This window comes from Pongo abelii, chromosome 16 (assembly GCF_028885655.2).
Source record: "Pongo abelii isolate AG06213 chromosome 16, NHGRI_mPonAbe1-v2.0_pri, whole genome shotgun sequence".
NCBI lineage: Eukaryota > Metazoa > Chordata > Mammalia > Primates > Hominidae > Pongo > Pongo abelii.
This window is the reverse complement of record NC_072001.2, coordinates 16137518-16146442: the sequence shown is the minus strand read 5'-3', so window position 1 is coordinate 16146442 and position 8925 is coordinate 16137518. Positions and strand designations below refer to the sequence as shown.

Genomic DNA, 8925 nt, shown 5'->3' with positions numbered 1-8925 from the left:
GGTCTTGAATTCCTGGCCTCATGTGATCTGCCGGCCTCAGCCTCCCAAAATGCTGGGATTACAGGCTTGAGCCACAGTGCCCAGCCCTTAATCCTTAAATCATATAGTGATTGATATTATTGTCTCCAATCTTGAAGCCTAGGGAGTGCTATCTTTTCATAACTAGTAAAATGCATTTCCACTTCATCTATAGGATTTAATTCCTTTGAGGAACTACAAGATTTGTCATTTCAATCACATAAATTAAAATTTCTGTAATAACCTATACACTTACTATTTAATCTGTATGAGGGAGAAGTTACATATATGTAGCCATTTCCCAACTAGTTATGTCATGATGAGTTAGTCTCAATTCTTATTTCCCCCATTTTCCTAATCCATAAAGCTGGAGAATTAAATGAGTTTTAAGGTTGGTTTTTATTCTAATAATAGGATAAGAGATTTTGGACATGTGTGTTATTAGCCAGCAGATAGCACCTATTTTCCTGTCATAGGCACTATCAAGATATTTGACAAACCAAGGACGCGAAAACGACAGAGGCATGCTGCAGCCAAGATGCAATGCAAAAAAGTGAAAAATGATGACTCATCAAAAGAGATTCCGTGCTCAGAGGTATTACTCAGTTCCTGGTCTCTTCACCTTCTAAAGAGAAGCTACTTTTCACACCAGAGGCCACATCCCTGTTTCCCTTGAGTTTTCTTAAGAACACTATTCTACCGAAGTGGCTCATGGCCACAAGGCATCCTGGAGGAAAAGTAGAGGCTTATCCTAATAATAAGGCAAGGCACGTATTGCAACTGTCAATATGGTCTTTTTAAAAGATCATCACATCCTGTGCTGTAGGTGTCCAATCAAGTATATGTGTTTCATCGTTAAGTAAACTTGTAAAACCAGAGAGCACAATATCAACTCAACATGTGACCTGAAGGAACTTAGATACTGCCCTATAAAAGTTGAGACTGGCCAGGCACTGTGGCTCACGCCTGTTATCCCAGCACTTTGGGAGGCCGAGGCGGGTAAATAACTTGAGGTTGAGAGTTTAAGACCAGCCTTGCCAACATGGTGAAACCTCATCTCTACTAGCAATACAAAAATTAGCTGACTGGTGGTGTGCACCTGTAATTCCAGCTAATCAGGCAGAGGCACAAGAATCGCTTGAACCCATGAGGCAGAGGTTGCAGTGAGCTGAAATCATGCCACTGCACCCAGCCTGGGTGACAGAGTGAGACTCTGTTTCAAAAGAAAAAAGTTGAGACTGCTGGCTGGTCGTTGTGGCTCATGCCACTCAGCTCTTTGGGAGGCTGAGGTGGGAGGATCATTTGAGAACAAGGTTTCAAGACCAACCTGGGAAATACAATGAGACTTTGTCTCTATTTAAGTAAAAAAAAAAGTTGAGACTGCTGTGATCAGCGGGAAGATTTACTTGCTTATTTTTTGAGACCATCAGCCACTTAATCTTAGGACAATTTTTATGAATATCGACCTTCAGGAAACAAAAGATTTAAAACCATTTCCTTGTAAAGCATCAGTGCAATCATGGATATGACCTTTGGGTTTCCAACTCAGGTTAAAAGAGAGTTAGAAGTCAGGTCAGCGTCACACATTATGATGCAGAATGTTTCTTTCCAGGACGATTTGAATAGAATGCCCAAGAGGGGCATTATTTAGGAAACACTGACCTTGGAAGGACAAATAAGTAATCAAATAAACTTAAGAATGTTTTCTCTCCCTTAGTGAAACCTTAAAATGGAACAGCTCAGAAAGTTCCAGTGGAACAAACAGCCTCAGAGCAGTTAGTGGCAGGGCATGAGGCGCCCACTACCTGCCCAATCACAGCAGGGTTAGAACTAACATTGCATGCAGTCCGCCCGAGTGATTGGCTGAACATCTGTAAGTGCTTAATGGCTAGACAAATAGCCCAGAGGGAGGGGGTCAAATGGAAGAGACATCAATAATACAGATGTGGGACATTGTTTTTTCTTTGCAAGGGAGAACTAATGCCTCACAGGACGGCCACAAGCCCCAAGGAGACTGTTGAGGAAGGTGTAGAACACGATCCTCGGATGGCTGCCTCTAACACAATGCAGGGTGAACGTGGTGGAGGAGCTGCACTCAAGGAGAATGTTTGACAGGTAGAGAAATATTTGCCCACTTGTGTTTTCATTGCACGTTCATCTTTAAAGGGAAACCCACTCCATCTCTTTATGATGGTTTCTTGGTAGAATAACAGTGCTTTTGGATGATTCCAGTAGAGTCACTTTCTTTAAGGATTTGACCCTTTTTTCTTCCCACAAAGAAAGATACTTGGAGAAATAGTTTAGTGTTGGTGAACCACCTGCCCTTAAGGCCCATGAAGGAATATATGCCGTGAAGCAAGTCTGAGATGGAATATGTGAATCTCTGGTTGCTTATTCAAATATAATTCTCCAGTACTTCTCATGGTGTCAGAATCTTTGGGTTTGTAAGGAACTTTTCAAGGGTAATTTTAGTTTTGAGATATTTTTTCTTTAACGTGGTGACTTTAGAAAGCCTATCATCTATATTTTATTTATTTAATAAATATTTATCCAGTATTTCCTATGTATGAAGTATTGTTCCAAGCACTTTATAAATATTACATTATTTAGTCATTGTAATAATCTCATAAGTAGAGTTCTGTGATTATCCCCATTTTGCAGACGAGGAAACTAAATTACAGACAGGATAAATAGCTTGCTTATATTCATGAGAGAAGCCTGGCCGTCTGGATATGGAGTCTCCCTCTCCTTTTTTTAACCTTTAAGCTCCGTTGGACTTGGTTGGTTTAGAGTCTTAACCATTGTGCTGGATTGCCTCTCTGTGAGATAGGGGATTCCACTTTATTGTTAAAGAGCCTTTAAGTCTTTGTGAGTAGAGTCAATGACCATTTGAATTTTTTTTTTAATGGTCTTGATGTACCTATGTAATTCTTAAAATTTGGTGTATAAAAACTTGAAGATAGGCAATGCACAGTGGCTCATACCTACAATCACAGTGCTTTTGGAAGCTGAGGCAGCAGGATTGCTTGAGGCCAGGAGTTCTAAACCAGGCTGGGCAACACAGTGAGACCCCTGTCTCTATTTTTAAAAAATTTGTCTTTTTTTAAAAATTAGCCAGCTGCATTGGCTCATACCTGTAGCCCAAGAGGTCAAGATTACAGACTTTTAAATAAACAAAAAACTTGAGGATATTAGTTCTTTTTTAAGTTGAAACCATAGGCCGAGCACAGCACTAATCTCAGCACTTTGGGAGGCTGAGGTGGGTGGATCATTCGAGCCCAGGAATTTGAGACCAGCCTGGGCAACATGGTAAAACCCTGTCTCTGCCAAAAATATAAAAATTAGCCAGGCATGACAGTGCATGCCTGTAGTTCCCCTACTGGGAGACTGAGGTCATTGGATCACCTGAAGCTGGGGAGGTAGAGGCTTTAGTGAGCCATGGTCATGCCACTGCACTCCCACCTGGGTGACCGAGTGAGACCCTATCTCATAAATTATAAATAGTAATAGATAAATAAGTTGAGATCTCTAAAAAAGTAAACTCAGACCCGAAAATGTTATCGTGGCCAATATAATTTCAATTGAATTTCTTTGCCTGTTATCTTCACTATTACATACTTGGACCAGATCCCAAACAACAGTGTTAATCATCAAAAACAGTTATGCCCATTATTTACTTAGTGAGACAGGTCAGAGTGTAAATACATTTTGCAAAGATCATTTAATAAAAAGATTAAAGGTAAGGTGACCCTGTGGTCCTGGCTTGTCTGGATCGGTCTTTGTGTAGGTCCCTTGTTCTGTCATAATTTATTAATAGCACTTCCTTTCACTCTCAAGTGTCCCAGTTTGAAAGATAAATTACATGGTTATCCCAGTTGAAGAATTAGTCTATAACATTTAGTTAATGCAAAAATGTTGTTTCTAATTCACATTGTAATGAACATTTTCCTATTTAAGTGCTGAAGGTCAGTTTTTTTTCACTATATATAAAAACTTATGTTATTGGCACTCTGAATATGCGAAGTACAATGTATAATGCTATTTTTCAATTTTTACATGTGAATAGTAGATAATGGGGAGTCAGACATTTGAGGATAGCTCAGACTATAGGTTGATAAAGTCCCTGGGGTCCCCTATCAATTCTAGCCTACCTCTCTAACCTTTCTCCCTAAAGCTGTCCTAGTTAGTTTTTTATTTAAGCTTTAATTCTTAAGCGATCAAGACCTATTCTGTTTCTATGAGTTCTTGAAGCTAAAACTTATTTAGTCACCTTTCCCCTTGTTTGCCTTTCATAGTAGTACAAGGCTGGGTGCAGTGGCTCACACCTGTAATTCCAGCACTTTTGGAGGCTGAGGTGGGTAGATCATGAGGTCAGGAGTTCGAGACCAGCCTGGCCAACATGGTGAAACCCCTCTCTACTAGAAATACAAAAATTAGCCAGGCGTGGTGGCGCGTGCCTGTAATCCCAGCTACTCGGGAGGCTGAGGCAGGAGAATCACTTGAACCTGGTCAGCAGAGGTTGCAGTGAGCCGAGATTGCACCATTGCAGTCCAGCCTGGGCGATAGAGCAAGACTCTCTCAAAAAAAAAAAAACATACATAAATCTTACAGTGTTTTATAATGACAGATGCCTGTTGTTATTTCCTAAGCCCCTGTCTTAAGTGAGGCCCTATCTTAGCTGAGATTATTTCAGAAAAGTGATCTCTCTCTGGGATGGTTCTAGATGTGTCCCAAAAGGGCTGTTCAGACCTTGGTGGGAGCTCTTTTGGAACTTTACGGCCCAAGTCTAGCTAGCCAGTGTCTGTTGCTTGAACCATTCAGTAGCTTTCTGGTTTATCTCTATGCTCTTTTCTGACCTTTCTACTCTTGAACTTGTTTTCCATGTAGCAGTCAGAACAATCTTTTTAAAAATGAATACCTGATTTTAGCTTTCCTTTGGCAAAGCTCTCCAGTGGTACACCTTTGTAACTAGAATAAAATCTACAACTACAGGCCCTTGCCTCTTTCTCACCTCATTTTCTGCCACTTTTAACCTTTGTTTATTTTAACCCACTGACACTGGTTTTACTCTTCATTCTCAAACATGGAAAAACAGATAGATGTTTTCTTTCTCTTAACAGAATTGTGAAAAATCAGGTGAGCTGCTGTTATGTGAGGCTCAGTGCTGCGGGGCTTTCCACCTGGAGTGCCTTGGATTGACTGAGATGCCAAGAGGAAAATGTATCTGCAATGAATGTCACACACAGGTAAAGTAGATATCAAATGGTCTTCCTCCAAAGAAAGTTTGAATTTTAAGTTTTCCTTTTTTTTTCTTTTTTTTTATTATACTTTAAGTTTTAGGGTACATGTACACAACATGTAGGTTTGTTACATATGTATACATGTGCCATGTTGGTGTGCTGCACCCATTAACTCTTCATTTAACATTAGGTATATCTCCTAATGCTATCCCTCTCCCCTCCCCTCTGAATTTTATTGGAGACACTTTCCTGTGGCAACACTGGGCTAGTTGTTACACATATAGAAATGGTGCTGTGGGGTCACTGCTTTCAGAAAAGTTACCAAGTGAATAATAAGTGGGTGGCATAATACAGTGCAAAAAGCATTGTGTTGGTGATACATTTAGAGTGTAATGTAAGCAAAGATGAGCTAATGCCATAGAGGAAGAGATCTGTGTTTACCTTTAAGAGAGAAAGAGAAAATGGTGTCGGGAGGGGAAGGGCAGAAGGTCCAGTAAAGAAAGTGTGTAAAACATTTGGGGAATATAGAATACAGGCCAATGTGTTTAGAGTTTAGGATATTTTAGTTAAGAGGCATAGGCAGTAACTAAGAGGGCTTCTTGGTTACTGGTAATGTTTTATATTTCTTAATCTGCATAGTGATTACATGAGCATGTTTACTTCATCAACTATACTCTTAGGATGTGTGTGCTTCATGGTGTGTACATCATACATCAATAAAAATATGTACCAAAAAAGTAAAAAGATAATAGATTGGGTTAGAAAATAGGAATAGTCAGCTGAGACCTGCTGGTAAAGCCCTTCATAAAGCTGTGCTAAGTAAAATGTTCCTTTTTTTTTTTTTTTTTTTTTAAGAGATGAGGTCTTGTTGTCCAGGTTGGAGTGCAGTGGCGTGATCAGAGCTCATTGTAGTCTTGAGCTCCTGGGCCCAAGCAGTCCTCCTAACTCAGCTTCCCAAGTAGCTGGGACTACAGCCACTTGCCACCATGCCTGGGTAATTTTTTTTACTTTTATTGAGAAGGGGGTCTTACTATGTTGCCCAGGCTGGAAAGTGTTCTCTCTCTCTCTTTTTTTTTTTTTAGCATGATATGTAGACATTACAGCATGTAAACTGAAGAAATCAGGGCTGAGGTATGGATCTTATGCCTGTAAGTCATTGAAGCCGCACATATGGATCATACTTCCCAAAGAAAAAGTGTCATTAGGGTAAGATAATGGTCAGTGACACTACCTGGGCATATAGGCTCTTATAATGAGTTACTGGAAGGAGAGGAGGAGCTAGTGAATATCTCTGAAGCCACAGGAGTCAGGTGTTATCTGTAGGGGCAGATGCAGCAAAGACACTAAGGAAGTTCCGGAGTGAAGAGAGGCTTTTGTATGTGGCAGTGAGAAAATGCTTCAGTTTTTGCCAGAGGATGTCTCATTACACTAGATTGAAGGGTGAGTGAATAGCCGTATACATAACTTCTTGAAGAAACTTGACTTCAACAGAAAGGAAGACAGTACCTAAAGGGAGGATATTACATGGTCAAGAGAAAAATCATTTTGAGTGTGTAAAACAGCTCTATTAAGGTAGAATTGAAGTGCAAAAAATTGCACATATTTCAGGTGCATGATTTGATAAATTTTGGTATGTATATATGCATGCACCTGTGAAATCATCACTCAGCATTATTATTTTGAGATTCAGTAAGGTTGTTGTATGTATCGATAGTTCATTTCTTTTTATCGCTGAGTAGTAGTTTGTTGTATGGATTTAATTGGTTGTTGATCCATTCATCTGTTGATAGACATTTGGGTTGTTTCCCATTTTGGTTATTATAAATAAAGCTGCTAAGAACATTCAAGTTTTTGGACACTTTGTACCCTCCCTGCCCCTCCCCTCCCCCTCCCATTTTTCTTTTTTTTTCCTTGAGACAGGGTCTCTCTCTGTCGCCTAGGCTGGAGTACAGTGGTACAACTCTGACTCACTGCTGCCTCAACCTCGCAGGCTCAAGCGATCCTTCTGGCTCAGCCTCCTTAGTAGCTGGGACTACAGGTGCCTGCCACATGCCTGGCTCATTTTTAAATTTCTTTGTAGAGACAGGGTTTTATTACTTTATTACCAGGCTGGTTTTGAACTCCTGGGATGAAGCAGTCTTCCTTGTTCAGCCCCTGAAAGTGTTCGGATTATAGGTACAACACACAACTTCTGGCCACATTTTCTTTTTCCTTTTTTCTTTTTTTTTTTTTGAGATGGAGTCTCGCACTGTTGCCCAGGCTGGAGTGCAATGGCGCAATCTTGGCTCACTGCAACCTCCGCCTCCTGGGTTCAAGTGATTCTCCTGCCTCAGCCTCCCAAGTAGCTGGGATTACAGGCGCCCACCACCATGCCCAGCTAATTTTTTATTTTTAGTAGAGACAGGGTTTCACCATGTTAGCCAGGCTGGTCTCGAAGTCCTGACCTCAGGTGATCTGCCCTCCTTGGCCTCCCAGAGTGCTGGGATTACAGGTAGGAGCCACCGTGGCCAGCCTGTCATACGAGTCTTTAACAAACACTGTTTTTATATTTCTACTGGATACCATGCTTGGCATCGGGTTCCAACTGAACAAAAAGTCATGGAGGTGTTAGGTGTTGGAATTCTCTCTTCCTTATTTTATAAAGTACCTGGAAGGTGAAACTGGCCTGATGCTGTGATGGTCTAAATTTGGATATTGAATTTCCTTTGCTAATAAGAAAAAACACCAAGAAGAAGGGCATTCCTGTTTGTTCCCATCATCCCCAGGGTCTCTGGAGGAGCCTAAGGTGATCTCCGCCTTCTCTGGAAAGCAGGCCGGGAAGCACGTGGTGCACATCGCTTGCGGGAGCACTTACAGTGCGGCCATCACTGCCGAGGGGGAGCTGTACACCTGGGGCCACGGGAACTGCGGCCGGCTGGGCCACGGTATGTCTGCTCTGCATGAGTGGGAGCGTGCAGCAGGAGGTGGCCTCTTACAGGACTTAGTAACCTCTGTCCTATCTGTTTGAAGGCTCCAGTGAAGATGAGGCCACTCCGATGCTGGTAGCTGGGCTTAAATAAGGACTGAAGGTCACCGATGTGGCGTGTGGGAGTGGGGACGCTCAAACCCTGGCTGTCACTGAGAATGGTACGTAGAGCTCTCGCCACCCTGGATAGGCCCTCAAGGACACACATGGCAGCTTCCCTGGAGGAAGAGATGAGGAGTACAGTGGGCCTCATGAGGCCGCCCACCCTGTCATCCAGTGGGTGTAGGGCTCAGTGGCATTGGGGAAGAGGCCCTGGTGGTTACTGGACTTGTTTGCCTGGGGGCTGTCAGCTGGTTAGCAGCTGCCGCCATTCCTGTGTGGGCATTTTATTTATTAAGAATGAGAGTTGAAATGGAATGATTGATACTCTGAATTGTCTCTGGTTAGTAGTATTACATTTCTTAACATTTGGCCACTCTAGATTCCCTGTGGTAAGTCTTTCTGTATTCTATAGTCTGACGTTACGGTATCTACTTGCTTTTAATTTTGGTTTTCTGTTTGTGTTCCTAACCAGACAGTGGTAACCCTGGCCAGGAGCGCGGACGTGCTGAGCATCGTGCAGTCGGCTGCCCAGGCCGTGCTGCAGAGCGGCTGTCCGTGCTGCTGCCCACCGCCGAGAAGCAGGCCCGGGCACTCTCTGCT

The 8925-nt window shown here is 42.2% G+C and overlaps 1 long non-coding RNA gene across 1 annotated transcript; it reads left to right on the top strand.

The window, feature by feature from the left end:
* The first annotated feature begins 207 nt into the window (after window positions 1-207).
* Window positions 208-8925, top strand: LOC134760242 (uncharacterized). Its single transcript, XR_010137311.1, has 6 exons — window positions 208-613; window positions 1990-2133; window positions 5139-5264; window positions 8024-8182; window positions 8268-8384; window positions 8798-8925. It is a non-coding gene; the product is annotated as an uncharacterized LOC134760242 (long non-coding RNA).